The sequence below is a fragment of the Pinus tabuliformis genome, chromosome 7 (assembly GCF_031772625.1).
Source record: "Pinus tabuliformis cultivar Carrire ecotype Pingquan chromosome 7, CPIR1, whole genome shotgun sequence".
Lineage (NCBI taxonomy): Eukaryota > Viridiplantae > Streptophyta > Pinopsida > Pinales > Pinaceae > Pinus > Pinus tabuliformis.
This window is the reverse complement of record NC_142293.1, coordinates 2,003,006,444-2,003,029,274: the sequence shown is the minus strand read 5'-3', so window position 1 is coordinate 2,003,029,274 and position 22,831 is coordinate 2,003,006,444.

The window sequence follows — 22,831 nt, the reverse complement described above, 5'->3', positions numbered from 1 at the left end:
TCCTAACAAAAACCATTGCATCACATAGACGTGATTAGGCTGCAAGATTACTAGAAGCCTTGTGGGCTTACAGAACAACATGGATAAGCACTACCAGTTATTCACCATACCAAATGGTATTTGGAAAAGAACCCATCTTCCCAATAGAATTCGAGATACAAACACTGCGAACAGCACAAGAAGTCGGTCTAGATCTAAACAAAGCACAGATTATTAGATTATAGCAGATCAATGAGCTAGATGAAATCAGGCTCTCTGCCCTTTAACACACTACATTTATCCAACAGCAGCGAGCTAAATGGCATGACGCTCTCATTAAAAAGAAAGTCTTCCACGAAGGACATTGGGTGCTCCTATATGATTCCAGGTTTCAGGATTTTCCCGGGAAGCTTCAGACTCGTTGGCTGGGGCCATATGAAATCTAGAAGGTACATGATAATGGCACCCTTAGTCTAATCACCATTAACGGATCTGGACATATCTTCAAGGAAAACGGCCAACAAGTTCGACTACATCGCAAACCACTTACTCGAGAATCCTTCTACCAGCAACTCCGTGAAGACTCTGACATGCAAATTTTGGAGAAGGAAGAGAAATCTTCCTCACCTATAGTTCATTAAGTAATTCAATTGTTCTTACATTCTGTACATAGCTCCCTTGGTTTGTTAGTGTAAATTATTCTCTGTAGATATTTTTTTGCATTTGCACTTTGCTGTTCCTTTTAGGAAGAAACAACATTCTCACCATCTTGATGTTCCATTTTCAAGGAATAGCACCTCTGCATTTTGTTGTTCCATTTTGTAGGCTCAGCAGTTCCACTGTTTTTGCTATTCCTTTTCCCAAAGGAACAGAACTTGCATTTTTCAGCTATTCCTTTTTTCCAAAGGAACAACACTGTTGTTTTCGCTGTTACTTTTATGAAGGAACAACACTTGTGTGCACTCTTTTTTTTCTGTTGTTCCTTTTCTGAAGGAAAAACACTTTCGTTTTGCTGTTCCTTTTCCGAAGGAATAGAACTTTTGTTTTTCTACTGTTCCTTTTCTGAAGGAACAACACATTCACTTTTCTGTTTCTTTTCTGAAGGAACAACACTTTTTTTTTCTAATGTTCCTTTTTCCAAAGGAACAACACTTTTGTTTTGGTTGTTCCTTTTCCGAAGAAACATCACTTTCATTTTTTGTTGTTCCTTTTCCCGAAGGAACAACACTCTCGCTTTTTGTTGTTCCTTTTCCAAAGGAACAACACTTTTGGTTTCTGTTGTTTCTTTTTCCCGAAGGAACAACACTTGCGTTTTTTTGTTGTTCCTTTTCAAAAGGAACAACACTTGCATTTTTCTATTGTTGCTTTTCTAAAGGAACAACACTTGCTTTTGTTTTTTTTGTTATTCCTCTTTGAAACGACAACATTTTCGTATTCCTTTTACTTATGCTTGTTCTCCTTGTTGTTCCAATCAAAAGACAACTGCTATTCCTCTCAATATACAATAGTTTCGACTCTTTTTTGTGATTTGGAGCATAGCTATACACTTATGCAATGGATACAAAACTAGAGCACACTGAAATCAGTAAATTACATAAAATCATTATTTTTACAGGAAATTGCTTTGCATTGATAGGAGGAAAGAGGAAATGACACAATTATTCATCGCTTTGCTGTCATTATTCTACTAATAATGGTATTATTGGTTATCTTTATCATGGTGGTTCTTTTTAAATTCTCATAATCTTATTTGATCATTATTAAGGAATAAGAACAAAGGGTATATTTTTCTATTGAGATGTTAAGACTTCTTCCACCATTCCTACTCTTAAGGAGTGTTGAACCACCCTTTGTGTATAAATAGGAAAGTACCTTATAAAAGAGAAAAAAGAGAAAATGTTTATATGATTTGCTAATATGGGTTTTCAAATGAAGGATAGGGGGTCTCATAAAGAGCCAGCCTACCATGATCATAAGGAAGAAAGTGAAGTGGCATTCCCACTATGGCCACAACACCAAGGATATGATCCAAGAGGCACATCAGAAAAAAATAAAGAGTCCTTGGAATAGGAGGTCTCATCACGAGCCGGCCTGCCCACCTTTCACTCCTTCCTGGTGAATGGCATTATGGTCTAACTGGTTACCAACCCAGCACAATGACCTCCATTTTGACATTGCATAGCACTTCCTAAGCATACACAAAGGATTATGGTTCCATGGGTGAAACAAACAACTCTGTCAAGGTTATGGACACCTGTGGGCAACAGAGCTCTGTTAATGGTATAGAAGTCACATTCCTTATACACCAATAGCAATCATCAAGACCCTTCTTTGTCTTATACCTTTTTAATAGGTCAAATGAGATTATGTATATTACTTCCCCGAACCTTTCAACACATGAAAATATATTATAACCAATAATGACGAAAAAGTTGATAATGACCGCATTAGACTTTTTGTGCACATCAGTTGTCCTATCCTCCCAGCCTCGCATCATATCACGACAATTTTCTTATTTGTTAAGCGATCCTATTATACACCTCGATTTCGGAAACTTGCTTCTTCTGTAAACATGGCATTTCGGTATACGTTGTTCCTTTATGACTCTGTACCATGGTAGTTTGACACACCGCTCCCTCATTCGATGGCCGAGGACGACCTATCACATTGCAGGGGGGAAGCAAGTGACCTTGTAATTTGCTAGTATATGTGTCAGACCATTATTCAGAGAATTTTCACTTGGGAATATCAAGGCTTAATGGTATATCATTTTTCAATTTGCATGGCTTGTTGTTCCTAAGCTATTTCCATATTATGCTCTGCAACAATTAGTAAGTGACTCAGGATTTAAACGAGCCTTGCTGTCTCATTATTTTCTCTATATTTCCAACAGTTTGAACAACCTATTGTTCCATTCCCATCTCTGCATTTTTACAGTATGCTAAAACATGGGAGGAAGATCAATTCAGAGAGAACCACAGGTATTGACATTTTTTGATGTTGCACAGGAAATCCTGACAAGGGCAGGATGGCTAGTTTATCTCAATCATTTACAGGAATCCAACGAGATAGTAGCAATAGAATTCTTGCAGAACTTGCAAGAATATCACTCCACGGTGAGAGGGAGACACATAGCAGTCACTGATGACATAATTGCAGAGCTCTTAGGACTACCAGCCACTGGACCTGTGTGGAATCTAAAGAAGGAGAGATTGTGAAAAATCATAAAAAATTTCCAAGATGAAGGCCAGAACCTGACAGTAAGAGGAAAGGGAGTTCTACCAGCAGCATTAGGAGAGCCGTGGGTAGAATTGGCAAAGATCATTCAGAGCTACATCACCTGTGAAGGTCGGAAAGACGTGGTAAGACCACAACACCTTAAACTTTTAGCCGTATTAAAACAGAAATGCTCCGTGAATTTGCCTGTATTTTTAAATTCTTTACTACATGATGTTGCCCGAAGCATGAAAAAATCACGACACGTAGAATCGGTAGTAAGTCACCATGGGCTGATACGACTTATAGTTTGTTAGGATATTTCAACACATAGGAAATAGTTAAGTACAACTTGGTCTACTATAGAGTTAGGTAAAGTGTGTTTCTTTACCTTGTACATTTTGTAACTTGCAATCCGACGGTCATGATATGTAGTGATCCGACGGTTCATTCTCTCCTTGGTATTACCGACACTTGATCCGTGGCTTGACACCCGATTGGTCCATGATTTCTATTTAAAGTGCATGGAGGGTCATTTGTAGGGTAATCCATCTATGAGAGAAGCATATGTAAATTTTCATTCTTTTATTAATAAATTGCTTGAAGTGGCCGTGTTGGCTCAGGCCGTGGACTATTTCCCTCTTTGAGGGTTTTAACCACATCAAAAATACTGGTGTATTGATCTGCAATCTGGTTGTGAGTGGTGTCCATTGGTGTTCTGTCTGAGGAACTTACCCTGTAAATTACTACATGGTATTAGAGCTATTTGAGGGCCGCGTCTGTTGGTGATCCAAATCTGAAGCCGGTAGAACTGCATCCGACTGTTGTTTCACAGATCTATTGTTTCTGACTACTTTCGGGCTGAGAGGACTGCTCTATTGTGTTGGGAGCATCTGTTCTAGTGAGGAAACCCTTTCATTTCACGCGAAAAGGTTTCTGATAGCCCTAGCTTCGTCATTTTTAAGATCTTGAGGTATACAGTGTTTATTTGCAATTTACAATTATTTTCTCTCTGTTTATTTCGGTTTCGGTTTATTTAGATTTTTTTTATTACCAAATCTATACATTTCATTTCTACGTATGCTCTTTGCCCTATGACTCTGTGCCATCTGGGAAAATCAGAAACAGAAAGGAAGGATTTTTCTCATGCGTATGCTCTTTTCCCTGCGCCTTAGTGTGATCTCGGAAAATCAGAAACATTGAGGAAAATATTTAGTTTCCAGCTAAAGCTAACTTTGAGCCGCAAGGTTCATTTTTGAAAATATTTAGTTTTTCGGCTAAAGTTAACTTCGAGCCACAAGGTTCGTTTTTTTTGTATGTCCATGTTGGGTTTTGTGTTTCTTGTTTTGTAGGGAAAAAGAGCCTTCTCAAAGCAAGCACGCAACCAAAAGCATCAACCCCCCCCCCCCCTCTCTCTCTCTCTCAAATTTTTTGTATAGCTCACTTGGTGCAAAGCTAATTTATGAGAGTAGAGGTCTTGGGTTCAAATCTCCATTTTGTGAGGGAGGATTTTTCATTTCCGCACATTCCCGCACTTCGTCGGCATCTTCAACAACATTTTTTCAAAAAGCCATAACTTCTTCATCCAGAAGCCGTTTTCAAAGCCATTTTTTTAAACCAGCCTAATTTTTCGAGATCTTTCCATTGGAACACTTAGTTTCAGCATCTTTAGCTTTAGATTCCATTGAAATGGAAAGTCAATACCAAGTTACCCTTGACAACACCAACTACTTCCAATGGTTGTCCTACATTGAGGATTTACTTAGAAGTAAAGGTCTCTACAGAATAGCCTCAGACCAAGAAAAGAAATCGAAGGATGAAGATAAGGCTGCTAAATGGGAAAATAGGCAAGATCAAGCACGTGGATTGATAGGGATGTCTATTTCTCCAGATCTTAGATTCCATATTGCAGAACTTGATACTCCTGATGAAGCAATGAAACAAATCAATAAAGTTTTTGGGATTAAAAATGAACTTAGAGCCCATCAACTTGAAAATGAGTTGCTTACATTGGACCCTAATAATTTTTCTTGCATTGAAGATTTCTTGTCCAAGTTCAAGACCCTTAGATATCTCTTGGAAGGTGTTAAGGTTAAGAAAGAAGATAGTAACCTTATCTATTCCATTCTTACTAAGTTGGGACCAGCCTACTCTATGTTTGTTTCCACCTTCCATTCTACAAGAGAAGCCTTCATTTCTCAAGGAAAAGACTACAAGTCCCCTTCCTTTGACTCTTTTTGTGATTCTTTAATAAGAGAACAAGAAAAACTCTTACACCTTGGTCTTCTTAATCTTGGAAACTCTTCCAAGAAAGCATTAGCCGCCCAGCAGCAACCAAATTCAAATAATCCTAAGAAGTCATATCCTAAAAAGAATGGTCCTAAACCAAACAAGGGTCCTAAGCAATCTCAGCCTCAAAATGAAAAATCATTTCAACAAAATGATAAGACAAATAAAAACAAATGGAAGAAGACTGATAGACATTGCAACTTTTGTAATCGAGATGGCCACCTAGAATCCAAATGCTTTAAGAATATGGAAGCCTTGGAAGCAGCGATGAAGAAACATAACATCCATTTGGAGCATTCTTCAACTTCAACTTCATCTTTAGGAATGGCACTTTCTGCATGTGGTTGTCAATCATCTCGGTCTGGTTATGCATTAAATGTATCTTCTTCTTCTCATTCTCATGAGTGGCTCATTGATTCTGGAGATTCTTATCACATGGCCAAAAACAAAGCCATGTTTTCTTCTTTAAATGATTGTAACACCAAAAATATATATGTTGGTGATGATAGATCTCTTAATGTTGTATGGACTGGAACTGTTCATCTAGACAATGGTCAGTTTAATGATGTATTATGTGTTCCAACCTTATCCTACAACCTTCTATCTGTATATCAGATAACTCATTCAGGTGAAGGTAAAATCGTTGAATTTTCACCTCATGATGTTGTAATCAAGGACCTAAGAGATCCTAAACAGATTTTAGCTACTGGCATTGCTGATGATTCTACAAGGTTGTATAAGTTTCACAACTTTGGGTCATCAAATCTTCCCTCAGTATTTGTTGCTCATAACAATGAAGTGAGCAAACTTTGGCATGAGCGATTTGGTCACTTAAACTATCGCTCCCTTCAGCATCTATGTAAAGAAAATATGGTGATAGGTCTTCCTATGGTATCTTGCAGAGATGGTGTTTGTTCCGGATGTGTACTCGGAAAACATCATCGAGACAGTTTTGAAAAACGTGCCTCTTGGCACGCCTCAGCCCCTTTACAGCTTGTGCATAGTGATTTATGTGGTCCACTTCCAGTTGTTTCATTCTCTGGCTGCAAGTATTTCTTAACTTTCATTGATTATTTATCCAGACGCACTTGGGTATACTTCTTAAAACTCAAGAGTGAAGTATTTAACACATTTTTGGCCTTCAAGGCCTTTGTTGAAAAACAATCTAGACATCAAATTCTTAAGCTAAGATCTGATAATGGCAGAGAATATGTTAAAAACACATTCATCAACTTTTGCACTGAGAATGGAATTCAAATGCAACATACTGTTCCATATACTCCACAACAAAATGGTGTAGCTGAAAGGAAGAATCGCACCTTAAAGGAAATGGTTAATTGTATCCTACAATCTAAAGGACTTGGTCTTAGTTTTTGGGCAGAAGCAATTAACTGTGCAAATTACATAATAAATCGCACTCCTACTAAGGCTTTAAAGAATATCACTCGAGAAGAAGCATGGAGCTCAATCAAACTAGATGTAAGTCACTTTCGTGTTTTTGGAAGTGAAGCGTGGGCCCATATTCCAGATGAAAAGCATAAAGATTTAGAACCTAAGAGTGAAAAATGTACTTTTTTTGGATATTCTGAAGATGTCAAAGGCTATAGACTTATTCCATTTAAGTCCAAAAATGTTATCATTAGAAGAGATGTAAAATTTGATGAAAATATATCGGCCTGCGAGCCTAGTCCGGCAGATGTGCCACCTCTCCCTATCTCTTCTACTTTTGAAAACATTTCTTCTTCAGATGATGACAGTGAGGATGACAATCCTCCCCCACCATCTCAGGATCCTCCTTCAGCTCCTCAGCTTCCAAAATGGGTTCGTGCTACTCGAGATGCAGCAGGTGATCTTGCCGGTGATCCTACAGATCAGCGACGCACACGTTCTCAGTTTGAGAGAGCCTCTTCTTTACTGGCTCAAGCTCTAGTAAATTATGATCCTGACACCTTTGCAGAAGCTTCAGGCCATCCAGATTAGGAAGCAGCTATGAATGAAGAATATCATTCATTATTGGCAAATGATACATGGGATCTTGTTCCTCTACCAAAGGGACGAAAACTTGTTAGATGCAAATGGGTTTACAGAACCAAGTATGGACCAGATGGGAAAGTTGATAAACATAAAGCTCGTCTTGTTGCTAAAGGTTTCTCACAGGTTGAAGGCATTGACTACATTGAAACCTTCTCCCTTGTTGCCAAAATGAACTCTATCCGCCTTGTTCTTTCCCTTGCTGCCTCGTTCAAATGGGAAGTCCATCAGATGGATGTTAAATCTGCCTTCTTGCATGGGGACTTGCATGAAGAAATCTACATGGAACAACCCATTGGCTTTATACAAACAGACTCCAGCCTTGTATGTCAGCTTAAGAAATCCCTTTATGGTCTCAAGCAAGCTCCTCGTGCTTGGTATGCCAAAATGGATAACTTTCTTTTAGAATCTGGCTTCTCTAGGTGTCATTCTGAAAATACTGTCTACACCAAGAAAGTGGGCAAGTCTCTTATCATTCTTGTTCTTTATGTTGATCATCTTATCCTAACTGTTAGTGATCCCAACCTTATAAACCATGTGAAGTCTAGCCTTAAAAGGATGTTTGAAATGACAGACTTAGGACACTTACATTATTTTCTCGGTCTTCAAGTCTTGCAATCCAAGGAAGGTATTTCCCTTTCTCAGTCCAAGTATGCCTGTGATATTCTACGCCACTTTCACATGGAAGACTGTAAGCCAGCCCCTTCTCCCTTTCAGTCTGGAGTCAAACTTTCAGTCACTTGTACTTCTCCTGAAGTTGATGCTACCTTATACCGTCAACTTGTAGGAAAACTTTTGTATCTAACCCATACTCGTCCTGGCCTTTCCTTTGTTGTTGGCCTTGTTGCTCGGTTTATGCAAAACCCACGTGAAAGTCATTAGAAAGCAGCTAAAAGAATACTTCGTTATGTTCGAGGTACAGTTCAGTTTGGGATTCATTACAGTGCCGAAGTAGCTCCTCTATTGGTTGGTTTCACTAATTCTGATTAGGCTGTGTTAACACCCAGGTTATTCCCTTTGACTCCTGAGGGAATACAGCCGGGGTAACCACTAACCAAGCTTTGGATTACAGGTTCTAGCCCACCTGTAATCAGAGAGGGCTCTCTCTTTTAGTTTTAACTTTGTTCTTGGGGATTTTAGGCTAGTTATGAGGTGGGAGTTTTGTTTAAAGTTTTGGTTGAATGATGTCTTCCAGTAGCTGAGATGAGATCTTCAGAAGGTTCAGTCCATTGGGCAATGGAGTCTGTGATTATGGGTTGTTTGAGATATTGAGTAAGATTGCTAAAACTGCACGGCCATATAGATATATCACGAAACAAACTTAAAATTGTGAAAATGGAATATGTTTAGCCAGTGAGAGGCAACTAAGAGTCTTTCACTAAGCTGGTGATGTGAGAAAGGGATATATCACTCAGGAGCGGATTTGAATTCCTGAATAATACTCACTGTGAAGTTTTAGTCTGAAGGTGAAGCAACTAAGAATTACACTTTCATAACTAATACTGGAGGAAACATTCATAACAGCATAGATTGAGTTCAGGGTATTTAATGAACAAATCCTGAACTATTCTTTTTCTGTGCTATTAAACTGTGAAATATAGAGCATGAGCGGATTATGATAGAATGAAATACATAACAAGAAGGTTCAGGAAACTTATTGTGCCATGAAATATGCAGGAATCCTGTAACAGTAAGCAATCACACCACAACACATCAGAACAACTCAGAACTTCAGAAATTCCATCATCTCCCTGTATTAAAAGTCTGAAATTTACAGCATAAGTTCTCCAAAAGAGAAAATCAACAACCCCAGCAAGTTTATGCAAGGGGATATATATACAATCAGTTTTACAAAATATCTGAACGCTGAGTCATTTGCTCAATAACTGCGTTTACCAACTTTCAGAATAGCAGATAAAAAAGTTATTGCTATTCTAAATATACAATGAATACCCTTCAGTCCTGTCAGAAACCTTTTTGACTTTTGGAGGCCACTGAGTCGGTTGAGCACTTTGTATTAATTCTGAATGATATGCTCTTTATGGCTTGGTCGAGGTGCGACTATCTCAGCCCTGTCATCTGCATCTGTCGGTGTTGCTTTAGTGGCCAAATTTGTCTGCTGAGTTGGCTCTGTCCACTCCTCTCTAGTCATAATGAATGTATCAATTTTCTGAACATGATGACTTATAATTTGATGTAAAAAAATTTGGTGAAAAATCTGTTTGTTCACAGCAATGTCTGTATCATGCTTATCCACCATTCTTGAGTAGGCAACTGATGCCTCAAAATTGTGCCTAATGTTTCATCTGCCTCAGTATATTTGTAGTAATTTGGAGGCACTTCAAACAAATGTCTAATCTCATTCATGATAAAAAACAAATTTTCTATTCTGTCATAGAGACTCTGCCCAGATGCAGACCTTGTTTCCTCTGGGGTACTTGATGCTGCAGTGATCTGATTTGTAGCAAATGTATTTACCCTCTTGGCATAGTTTTCATGGGATAGCAACCTACCTGCACTATTTAGTAAGCTGGGAAGGCCTCTGTTATGCAATGTTGTAAATTTCTCTGTGAATTTGTTCACCTCTGTCTGCATTTCCTGGCACCTTCTATCCAATGTTTGCACCAGATTTCTCAAAGTGAGGACCCTCTTCACCAGTAAGATGGTGTCAGTTCTGTTGGAGATACCCATGGCTGCCAGCTGAGGGCCTGTACGGTTATTAAGGACATTGATCATTCTATTGGCTATCTCAGGCATAGTGCCTAGAGATGCCCTTGCTCTTTGACTTTCCTTGTGGGCCCTGCCTATGAGATCTATGTGCTCATGAATGGTTTCTATATATTGCCATTGATCTGTTATGGATTGACCAATATTGGCCCACAGGACTTTCTTGATTTCAGCCACCACTTTGTCAAGAGAGAGCTCTTTCTCCAGTTCTTTTATCTTCTTCTCAAGAGCCTTTACCTCTCTTGTTTTTTCAGCTACAGTTTGCTTTGATTTATCATACTTTTCATTAAGTGTAGCCAATTTTTCCTTGGCTTCATTTAGTTCTGCCATCTGGGCCTCTAGAACTTGAAGTTCTTTCATCATGTTTTGCATATCAAGGCTTGGTGCCTGTTCTGATGTTGTTGTTGGTGCTGCTGCTGTATGTCATGCTGAAGTTGAAGGGCCTATCCCAGCTGTTTTTTCTGTGGGAGGACTAATAATTTGAGGAGGTTCCTCAAGGTTAATCACTGGCTGAGTGGGCTGAGATGTCTGACCTCCTTCTTTCTATTTCAGGGCTGCCTGTAATGCACCCTCTGTTGCTACCAATCTCCCTTCTGTTTCTACCAATTGTTTGTGTAGTGTTAGCAACATGGCTGCTACATCTTGGTCCTTTCTCTGTTGAGCAACATCTTCTGTTTGAGGGTGAAGGGTCGCTGGAATTTTGACCATCTTCCTCAGAGCTGCTATATCTGCCTCTTTTTCCTTTAGTAATGCCTGCACAGCTTTGGGATCACTTGGGTCATGCCCAAGCTCTATAATGATATCTTCCAAAGACCTAATCCTGTTGTCTTTGGCTTGAGAGGATGCTTTCTCCAATTCTAATTGGGCAGTGGTATTATGGAGACTATTTTGCAATTTGTGTGCAAGGAAGGTTTTGTCTGCAAGAGAGGAGTAGACCATCTCACCCGTTTGCTTATGTAGCTCAATTTGGTCCATTGGGTGGATGTCCTTTGCAAATACCTCAAGGTTGGTTCTTATGTAATCTGCAGCTGACTGTGGCTGCAGCATAGTAGGCATGAAATGACTCATAGTCATCTTCCCCTCTGTTATGTCATATGCTGACATAAGCCTCTGTTGGTTTGTGGGAGCCATTTTGAGCAAGTGATTGTAAAGCTGAAGTCTAACTGGCTCATTCCTCTTCTTAATATCAATGAATTGCTGCTTTATGCTGGATTCTGCCCTTCTTTGCTGGCTTGAGGAGCTGACCTCTCCTCCAAGTGTTCTTTCTTGTTCCTGTTGGAAGGAACTGGCTGATGCTTCCATGCTAGGGGGGCCCATACCCATGGATGGCCCAATAGGCATCTCTCCTTCAGAAAGAGGATTTAATCTTTGCCTTCTCTCCCCTTGTTGACTTGTTGATGTAGTGAGGGGAGTTTCCTGCTGTCTATCCCTCTTCCTAGTTCTTTCTTCATTCAATGGAGTTTGGAGCACCGAGGCATCCACTACTATTTCCTGCCTTGGAGGCACACTTTCTTGAGCCTGTTGCTCTATAGATATAGGGGCCTCAGCCATTTCTTCTTGCTGTTTGGGCTACTCTTTCTGATGTTCTGCTGTTGGGAGTGGTTGCTCCTGCTCCATCTCTTTTCCTTTACCTGTGCTGGTTGCCTGAGGAGTAGTTTGAGCTGCCTGCTGGGGGGCTGTAGAGGATGAGGCAGCTACTCCAAGTTGAATTTGATAAGAAGAGGAAACCTGCCCACAATTTTCCAAGTCAGCTTCCTTCTCAAGATTCTTTGCTTCTTTTTGTAGTATTTCCTCTTTAGTACTTGCCTCTTCTAATGTGCCCTCTTTCCATCTTAACAGATTTGCATATTTTTCAATATGAGGCAGCCTGACATGATCATAGCTAGCCAACTTATACTTGACCCTTCTAAGACTAATGAAATGATTGGGATCATAGGGTATCCAGAGGAAACTAGTTTGCAACCCGAGGCATTGCAGGATCTTATCTGCTTCTTGCCATGCCTCTTCTCTTTTATTATAAATGAATGGGCCTAGCTTATTTCTGACTTTTCTTATTTTTGCTGTGGAAATGGACCATGTCTGCATTTCCAAACTGTCTGAAATACTCGAAGGCAAAGAGTCTCATAGGAACATATCTTGGTAGCCTATATGGGGCTAACTCACAACCATATATTATGATCAATGTATGGTGTTGGTAGAAGTACCAATCCCCAATGTTGTAAGCCTTTGAGAGCTGGAGGATCCTTTGCATCTCATCTGTCAATCTTGGAGGAGGGACACTCAACAGCAAGGACATGGCTGGATGGATAAACAGGTCTATGAATTCACAGTAGTTATATGGTGAAAAAGATATGTGATGGAAAACTGAAGACCAAAATACTACAGACCTTTGGTTCCCTTGGGCATCAAACTTCTTGAGAGTAATAGGGAAGCTATCAGGCTGATAGAATAGGAACAAGTGATAGATGTAAGAAGTGTATCTAAATATCCTTTCCCTCTCTAGATTCATCAATTGCTCATGAATCTTATTGGCAATGTAGGCAGCATAATCATAGTGAACAGCAGGAGGCTTTCCAGGGGAGAAGATAGACATCATGGCCAAAATGGTTTCATCAACATCCTCAGATGTTCTGTATCCCAGGACATAGCTGATCATATCCAAAATCATTTTTCCCAACTCATTGAGATATACATTTCCAATGGAAGGAGTCCTCACAGTTTCAGAGCCTGATTGAATGAATAATTGATTGATCTTTAAAATCTGGGCACTAGACAGCTTGCCTCCTTTCTTTATCAAATCCATGATGGAGAGAGGAGTCAATGGCTTTGTAGTATGAAAGTGTAGCATTTGATTTATGGCCTCTGGGGTGACATGGAACAAAACTGAGCCTGAGGGGTTGAGGACAGCTCTCTGCCATGGGTCATAGTTGGCACTACATCTATGTATCAATTCTGGGAGGATATTGACTTGAGGGAGATTAAAAATGGGCAAATTAGAGTCCCAAATCCCTAGAATATCATTTCCACTGAGATGTTTGGCTTTAAGATCATTGAGTACATGAATGTGGTATTTGCTGTAATCTAGGATTCCCTCTGCCATTTGGTAGTCTCTGTCAGCCAAGGGCAGCCACTCTAGCTCTCTTTGTGGGGCATTTAGAGGTGTAACATTCAATGCAACTGGAGTTTCCATGGTTTTTGTGTGTTTTTAAGCAGAATTTTAGCCAATTGCGGGCAAATGCAATACTTGCGCAGCAGGTGGATATAAACTTGGAGGATTTGCAGTGATAACAGGGTAACTGAGGTACAACGGGGCACAATTGGCTGATATGAGGGAAATTGACTTAGTTGCAGGACAATGTCGCTTAATTTCCCGGTGAAATTGGCAGTTTTATGGTGTTTCGACAGTGCAGAACGGAATAGACCAGGCGCAGGAAGAATGTAGTAAATACCTGGTAGCAGCGCAATGGCAGAGGCTCGGTTCGAGTTGACTTGTAGGTGGCCACGGCTCTGGAGTGAGTTTCAGTAGGTTGGCAGCGAAATGGTCGTGAAATTGCATGCAGGGAGCACAGTGGTCTTTTGTCGAAAAGTGCAAAAAAACTGTGATTTTTGGCCAAATATGGACATTTTGGGCTTTGGCGCGTTTTTTGGATGACGTCAGCATGATGTCATTGGGTGGGGTCGGGTACGAAAAGGTGACGTGGCGGCCTGTGAGTGGTCCGCGTGGATGGGGGACGTGGCGGACAACTTGGAGCGATGGCGGGTCGGGCGCTGATGTGACGCTGAGGTGGCAGTGACGTAATGGTGACGCATGGGTGACGTGTGGCGGAATTACCAGAGTGGTAAGTGGTTCCATCGGACCGCTTATAGTACGGGAGCGGTTTTGGCAGGCGGCCTCCCGATACAACCTGGGAGCGACGCGTGCCATTGCCCTGACGTCATGGTCTGACACTTTTCGGGAGGTAACGTACCGCCATCGGAAGCGGTCCGAAATCAATGTGAGCCGTCGGATGGGAGGGCCCAGATCCGACGGACGACGGGTTGTGTAGATGATCGGACAATACGGCGGGGAAGCGGAGAATAAACAAATATTTTTCTGGGAATGCGCGCTATAATCAAACTTTGGATAAGCGGAGAAAAATGGGTTTTACGATGATTTATGAGCCAAAAAGGGTTAATGTTCGCAAAGCGGGGTTAGGGCTGTTAAACCAAGCAGATCTTGGATTAATCCCTAGACTTTGTTTTTGGTATTATTTGCCTATTGCGCTTAAATCTCTTAGCGCTCCAACCTTTGAAATTATAAGGCTATAGTGCCTAGGGAAGGGGGAATATTTACTTTGGGGTTTTTATATACAATGGTGATATAGTAGTAGGAAAAAAGGGGAATATAGGGAATTAAGTAATAATGGTTAATAGTTAATATGGGAGGGGGATATGAATGAGAGGTGATAGACACTAAGTTTTTAGGGAACAAACTTAGTTTTGAGAGTAGATCAAAATGAAAAGACTTTTACACAGGAAATGTGGCTCTTTATGCAACAAGGATCAACAAAAGAGTTTGACTTCTGCAATGAACAAGGTGGTATTGGGATGTTAGCAAGGATTTTGATGGGGGATGACTGGGGAGTTAGACATGCTTCACTTTGTTGCTACAAAAGTGCTGAATAGGAAGATCTGCACTGGCCACCATGTGTTTCCTTTGCTTAGGCCAGTGATATGAAAGAAATCATGCTTCTGCAACCCCATCTACCTACCCATTCTATTGCCTAGCATTTTTTGTTACTTCAAGGAGGGTGCACTTAGACTTGCAAACCCTCATGTGCCTTTTCTTTTCCTTTGGCATTTCCTTTTGATTTTCTAACTAAGGCTAGCCTTATTACTTCCAAGGCCCCAGATTAAACAATTGGGAACCTTCATTCTCTACCTAACTACATATCTGCCAAGATTGAACAGTTTGGACAGATTTCTTTCTCTAGTCTACAACAAAAATTGAAATATGGCATGACCCAGCTTAGACTGTTGGATCACCCATTCAGAAGTAGGACAGCATCAACCAATTGTAGATATGTATTTTCCCCAAAAATATGAGATCTTTGCATCACCAAAGTAGATCATATTGGCACTTCCCCTGCCAATCATGAAAAATGAAACCTATTGGTATAGGTAGCTAACAGGTTGGTGACCCTGATGATCGGAAGTCTACTGCCGGTTATGTGTTCACTCTTGGTTCAGGACCCATTACATGGGCTTGCAAGAAACAAGGTGCCATTTCTCTTTCATCAACAGAAGCAGAGTATCGTGGTGCCGTAGAAGCTAGTAACGAAGCCTTGTGGCTTCGTCAGATCCTGTCAGAGTTCGGCTTTCAGCAGCAGCATCCGACTACACTTTGGTGTGATAATCAAAGTGCCATTCAACTATGCAAAGTTCCAGTCCAACATCAACATAGCAAACACATTGAACTGCACATTCACTTCATCAGAAAACTCATTCACGACCATGTTCTTGAAGTGTAATATTGTTCAACAGATGATCAAGTTGCAGACATCTTCACAAAGGCTCTCACAGAGGCGAAGTTCACTAAACTTTGATTTATGGTTGGAGTTCAGGAAGTTGTCACTAAGGGGGATAGGCTCTAGTGCCTCCTTCCTTCTCCTATTGTGTCATATTTGTAAATCCTTCAATCCTATCCCAAGTTGTTCTTAAGGGGGGATGTTAGGATATTCCGACACATAGGAAATAGTTAAGTACAACTTGGTCTAGTATAGAGTTAGGTATAGAGTTAGGTAAAGTGTGTTTCTTTACCTTGTACATTTTGTAACTTACAATCCGATGGTCACGATATGTAGTGATTCGATGGTTCATTCTCTCCTTGGTATTACCGACACTTGATCTGTGGCTTGACACCCGATTGGTCCATGATTTCTATTTAAAGCGCATGGAGGGTCATTTGTAGGGTAATCCATCTACGAGAGAAGCATATGTAAATTTTCATTCTTTTATTAATAAATTGCCTGAAGTGGCCGCGTTGGCTCAGGCCGTGGATTGTTTCCCTCTTTGAGGGTTTTAACCACGTCAAAAATACTGGTGTATTGATCTGCGATCTGGTTGTGAGCGGTGTCCTTTGGTTTTCTATCTGAGGAACTTACCCTGTAAATTCCTACATAGTTAGTCACAGTCTTGCTCAGCAACAGAGCAATTGGGAAGAACTAATTGCCACGATAGATGGGGGACTGACTCTTCCAACCCTAAAACGAAAACATGCTACCAGTACATCGAATAAACCATTGAAATGGAGGAAATCAGTCAGATTGGCATGGATCAGAGGGAGGCTGGAAAATTCCCAAGGGAATACTAGCCAACCAGTGGAGATAGATGATTCAGGGGATGAGCAACCCCCGCAATTGGAAGGAGAGGAGAATGAGAAAGAGATGGAGGAAAATAAGGAAGGAGAAACAGAGGAAGAGACTAAGCAGTCTGGGCAGGCAAAGGAAGAGATAGAGCAACATGAAGAGAGCCCATTGCAAAATCCATTGTAAGAGGATGAATTGGCCCAAATTCTGGCCAATATGGGAGAATATGCTTAGCCTTTTAGCCCGCTAGACCTCCATATCGAAGAAGAACCAAAGGACCATTCTTCTCAGGACAAAAATGCATTTGAAAAATTGTGCAACGAAGAAGAATAAGAGAATCATTCTGTTCATGATGAAAGTATATCTGGAGAGAAAAGTGATGAAGATATAGAGGAGGAACAATATGTTCCCAGCCAGACTACACCAGAAGAATTTCATGGAGAAGAAGGGGTGGAAAAAGAAGTCACCCAGGAAATAACAGAACCAGTCAAGGTTTTTTCTCCTAAGCAACCTGATTAGAACAACGAAGGAGCACCCCAAGAAGAGAACTAGGGAATTGGCCAAGACAACAGTCCAGGCCCGAGTAAACAGACAATTGTGCTTTCTAAGAAAATAGAATAAATTAAGAGATTACAAAAAGAACAACAAAGACTGCTGAATGTGATAGCACGACTTTGACAACAAATCAGGGTTTTGAAAATAGGAAAGAGAGAAAAAAGGACCTCGGGGGTAAGATATGCAACCACTCCGGCAAAACCCCCCAAGAAAAAGATTCGGAGGACTCAAGTCCAGCCTGCCGTTCAAAACCCTATTGAAGTGCAGTCTGCCATTCAAAACCAAAAGGAATGGCACTCAGCTGTTTCCCATGTTGAAGTGCAAACAGAAGATATATCGGCCTGTGACAAAGAAGTTCAGACAGAGGCACAACCCTCTAAAGGAATGAAAACCATAAACACGAAACAATGCAATAAGGAGATTCATGTAGACCTTCTGCTTACCACTACCATGTGGGACAGTGATCCGAGGACAGTAACCCTACGAGATGGTTTGATGCAATCTCAACAAGCAGTACAAAAACTTACGAAACAAATAGTTTCTCGAGAAAAGTATGAAGAATTACAACAACAGCTAAGGAATGTCAATCTATCTGAAAGTGAGGCTTTTAAAGGATGGTGAAAGGAAGAAGAAAGAGTTGCAAAGGTAACTCATAGGTTAGATGTAGTTATCAGACAGATGGATACCTTATGCTCTTTGTACACTAACGTCCTAGCATGTAGATCCCCTGCTAAGAATTATGCCTTGTTTTTAATGGAATGATACTTGCAATTGAAAATTAAGGCTGTCAAAGCAGGAGCCCCTATACAAATTAATACTATTGATGATTTCATAAGTTGTTGTAAGCACTATGGAGTAAAGGTTCAAAGATTATTGCGTGAATTCTATCTGCATAACCTTGTGTTAGATCAAGAGACAGAGCAAAACCCAGGCCCTTTTGTTGGGGATATCCAACTGTAGGCATTTATTTCATTTGGAGTTAATAAAATCAAATGGCTTAAAGCCTATAATGCCTTCCAAAGACAAGAAAATGGATTAGACTTATGGTTAAGAGCTGAGCCTAGAGATCCATTACAATTGTGGAATAAACATAAGAACCTCATGAGGACTCCAGGCGTGATTGAAGCATTAGGACCCATTCATACAGCAATCAATTGGCAAGGGATAAAATACTTTTTTACCATTAAGGACCTTGCCATTGCAGCTGCTAAGTTTCGATATCAGACCTCTAATCCGAATATCCAACTCAGGGAACCATTTAATTATAAGAACTTTAAGTTAGTCGCTGATCGCTTGAGCCTCTATCGTGAACTTATTTTGAGGGAAGGGCCATCTTGGTTAGGCTGTGAATTCCACAGTCTGGTTATTTGGCACCGTGCACCTAGATACCAAGCCTTGTATGAGATGCCTGAGGGACAGACATGACATATTTTTGAACACCTAGCTAGGCATCATGGTTGTAGAAGGCCACATGAGATCCTCTCTCCAACCTACTCTCTTACTGCCTTACATGTCAACTATAATGTTTTCATGAGGGCATGAAAAAGGGTAAGCAGGGGGGTGTGTGGAGTACTATAGAAAGTATGTTTTTATTGTTTATTTTGTCATCTTTTCTTTAAAACTCATAACCTCTTTGCATCATGAACTAGGTATATAATAAGAAATTATGACAAAATCTATGGGATTTATATGCAATGCAAAACAACTTAAAATTGCCATTTTCTTATGCAAAAAAAGGAGAAAATGAAAGATTGTCGTCCCAAAGGAAAAGACAAGACAAAGTTAACTTTTGTCCCTTTGGCAGGAAACCACATGCAAACAAGATGATCCAAATTGGAGTGTATCAGCCCGGAAGGGGAAAAGGAGATATCAAATTGGCGCAAGAGAACAAATGGATAACTGGGAATTAACAGTTTGGCGAATCCCTCAGGATCCTTTGATCCTGATGGATCGTTATCTTAACTATTTTTTATATCATTAATATCTCCACTCGGCTGTTATAAGAAGGGGAAGTGTTGTTAGCCCAGGGGGACGACCGGTTGTTATTTTTATGTAATTCTCCTTTGTACTTGAAACTTTGATCATCAACTCTCGTTGAGAAGTGATCCACTGTAACTCTGCTTTGATGTTTTAATATAAATCTGGTTGTTGTTCCATCTTTGATTCTGGAGTAATCTCAAGCGGTGTGTCCCTGGAGGCTAAGGGCCCTCCCCTAGTGGAACACTTGCTCCTATACCATTATCTCTATTTCGTGTGTGATTTTCATTATTAGTTCTGTTCAGTAATTTGATGTGTTTTGCTATTTTACATCATGGATCTGTTATATTTTGTTTATGCTCAACTGAGTAATGTTGTTCTCTGTGACAGGAATGTTGTGTTGTTCATTCTGACTTGTAACGCATTGTTGTTCCTTTAACCATTGATATAACATTACTGTTCCTTACAAAATGCTATTGTTGTTCAATTACAGAGTAACCGTGTTGTAACATTCATAAGTTGGTATTACTGTATTCATCTATGGTTTACACTTAATCGCGATTATTGTTCAACTGACATTGTTGTTCCATTACAAATTACAATCGTTTCTCTTTATAACTGAGATTGATACCTGTTGTATCGAAGTTAGATTACTGTTTCTCTTAATATTAAGCGTGCCGCGTGTGCTATTTATCTTGGTTCATTGTACATTGATATTTGACTCTAGTTGCTGTTCCATTTCCATTTGCTGTCTGATTTATCTTTAGAGTGAAGATTGTTATCTGATTCCTATAGGATACAATTGTTGCATTTATTTCCATAGACTAAGGTTTTGTTGTTCAATCTTGTTTAGAAGACTAGTTGCTATTCCATTTCTTAGTTGTTGTTCCATTTCCTGTTATTTGTATTATCATTGCTTTGGTGTGCAGAATGATCTGAGACTGTAGTGAGTATTGACATCTATTGTCTAGCTCCCAGATTGATGATCTTTTCCTTGGTTATCTTTAATTACATCAGTTTACAGAGGGATGAGTTACTGTTACTGTACCCTTGACTAATAAATTTCTATAGTTTTCTAAATGCATGATTTGAGTCTTAAGGAGCTTTTCTGTAAGTAGATCTTGTTTTAAGCATCTGTTTACTCTTGTATTTAGAGCACTATACTACTAGCATTACTTTGACAAATGACCACCTCAAACTGAGTACACTCTTTGAGATAACAAATCATTCCTGGATTGATAAGCTAATGTAGGGTAAATAGAGGTGAAAAAGACCCTTTTTACTGCTCGACAGTCAGAACTCTAGAGATGGAACTTTATCCAAGCATAATGATGAGGAGAATTGTGCCTTGGCTAGAAAGGAAAATAAAGGGAAGGGGAAGAAATCTGAATCCAAAGGGGATTCCAGTCAGGGCAACTTGAATATCAAATTCTTTCACTATCATGAATTGGGACATTATGCCATGAATATTCCACACAAGAAGGTGGGTAAGAATCCCTTAGGAGGAACAGCAAGTGAAGCTCTTGCTTCACAATTCAAACTTGATTTCACCCTCTTCGCTTGTATGGTGAGAACCATGATGGGTAGTGTGTGGTATCTCAATATTGGAGCCTCATTCCATATCAGGGGAACCAGGAATTCTTCATTAACTTGGAGGAGAAGGAACTTCATATGCACATCGAAATGGAGATCACGGGAGGTATAGTGTTATTGGTATTGGTAAAATTCTTTTTCACAGGGACTATGTATCCCCTCTCAAAATAAAAGATGTGATATATGTTTCAGGTCTGAAGACAAATATTGTTTTAGTTGCCATGTTGGAAGAGCATAGCTTAGAGGAGATACTTATCAAAGGAAAGTCTTTCCTTAGACATATTACCACAAGATAGGTGAATTGGATTGGGGTTCGAGGTGAAGAGCCTCTAAAAATTAGATTTAGAAGATTGTGCAACATTGAGAACAAAAGTAGAGAAGGTGTAGTGTCAAGAGATCGGTGAATTATGGCATAGAAGATTGGGCCATTTGCACCATGGAGCCTTGAAGATAATGCAACATATTTTTATGGGACTTCCCAAGGGTGCACTAGATCATAAATATACATTGAAAGGGTGTACATTGGGGAAGTACATAGAAGCCACCTTGAATGATTGGGACAGTAAATCACAAGCAACCCTTGAAAGAGTTCACTCAAATGTGTGAGGACTTTTCTGGATAGCCTCCACAGCCAAGCATAGGTATTATGTGATATTTACAGATGATTTCTCACAAAATTGCTACATCTTCTTCATGCAGAAGAAAGACTAGGAATTCTCCAAATTTTTTGAATTTAAAGAACTTGTTGATAAAGAGACTGGCAGGAAACTGAAGGCTCTCAAGAGATAAAATGGTGGGGAATATGTGTCAAATGAATTTAAGAACTTCTGTGCAAAAGAAGGAATTCGACGGAAGTTGACAACACTTCATAACCCACAGTAGAATGGGGTTTCTAAGAGGCAGAAGAAAAGTGTTGTGGGAGCTTCATGGGCCATGTTGCATGATCAGAGCCTACATTTGCACTTATGGGCTGAAGCATGAAACACAGTTGTTTATTTGCAGAACAGGAGTCCTCACATGATTCTTGTCATGAGTACACCAATGAAATCTTTTACACAGAAGAAACTAGATGTGTCACACTTAAGGATATTTGGATCATCCGTTTACTTTCTTCTTCTAAGGATGAAAGGAAAAAGCTAGAGCTTACAGCTGAGTTGAGCATATTTGTGGGGTACATTAATACACCTCACAAATATCACATTCACTTTCCATCTCTCAGGATGACAGTTGTTAGAAGAGGTAAAATTTTATGAGGAGAAGGAAATGAGGTGTTCCCTTGAAAGGGAGCTTTAGTTGAATTTAGAGTAGGAGCTTTTGGCTACAAAGAAGGAACCTCAGGATGTTGTGGAGTAGCCACAAATAGAGGTAGAGAGAGTGGAGACTTCCACTGAAGAAAATACATCCATAGATGGAAGGAAATGCACCAGAGAAGCTAGCATATTATTTAATGATGCTACAGATAATGTGGTAGCATGCACATCACAGCACAGGAAGAGGAGGTCACCAAATCGATACACTGGCTACATGGCTCTAATGAGTGAGCTTGTAGAGAGAGATATCTTGATTCAATAAAGCAGTTCAAAAACCAGTATGGGATGATGCCATGGTATAGGAGTATGACTCCATTATCGGAAACAATCTTTGGGAAGTGGTCCCAATACCAAAGGACAAGTTAGTCATGGGTTCTAGGTGGATCTACAAGGTGAAGCAAGTAGTAGATGGAAGCATCAAGAAACACAAGGCCATCATTGTGGCAAAGGGGTTCTCTCAAGTGGTGGGAATTGACTATGAGGAGACCTTTGCTCCAATTGCAAGGTACTCTTCAATCCAATCAATTCTTACTCTTGTAGTGAAAATTGCATGGAAGATACATCATATGGATGTGAAGACAACATTCCTCAATGGAGTGGTTGAGGAATAGGTTTACATTGAGTAACCAGAAATATTTAATACCTTTGGCATTGACTTGCATGTGTTCAAACTCAAGCAAGCACTGAATGGATTGAAACAAGCACCCCATGCTTAGTACGCTAGGATCGACAATTATCTCACCGGGTTGGGCTTCACCAAAATTGAAGCAAATGAAAACCTTTATCATATTTTTGTTGAATTTAAAT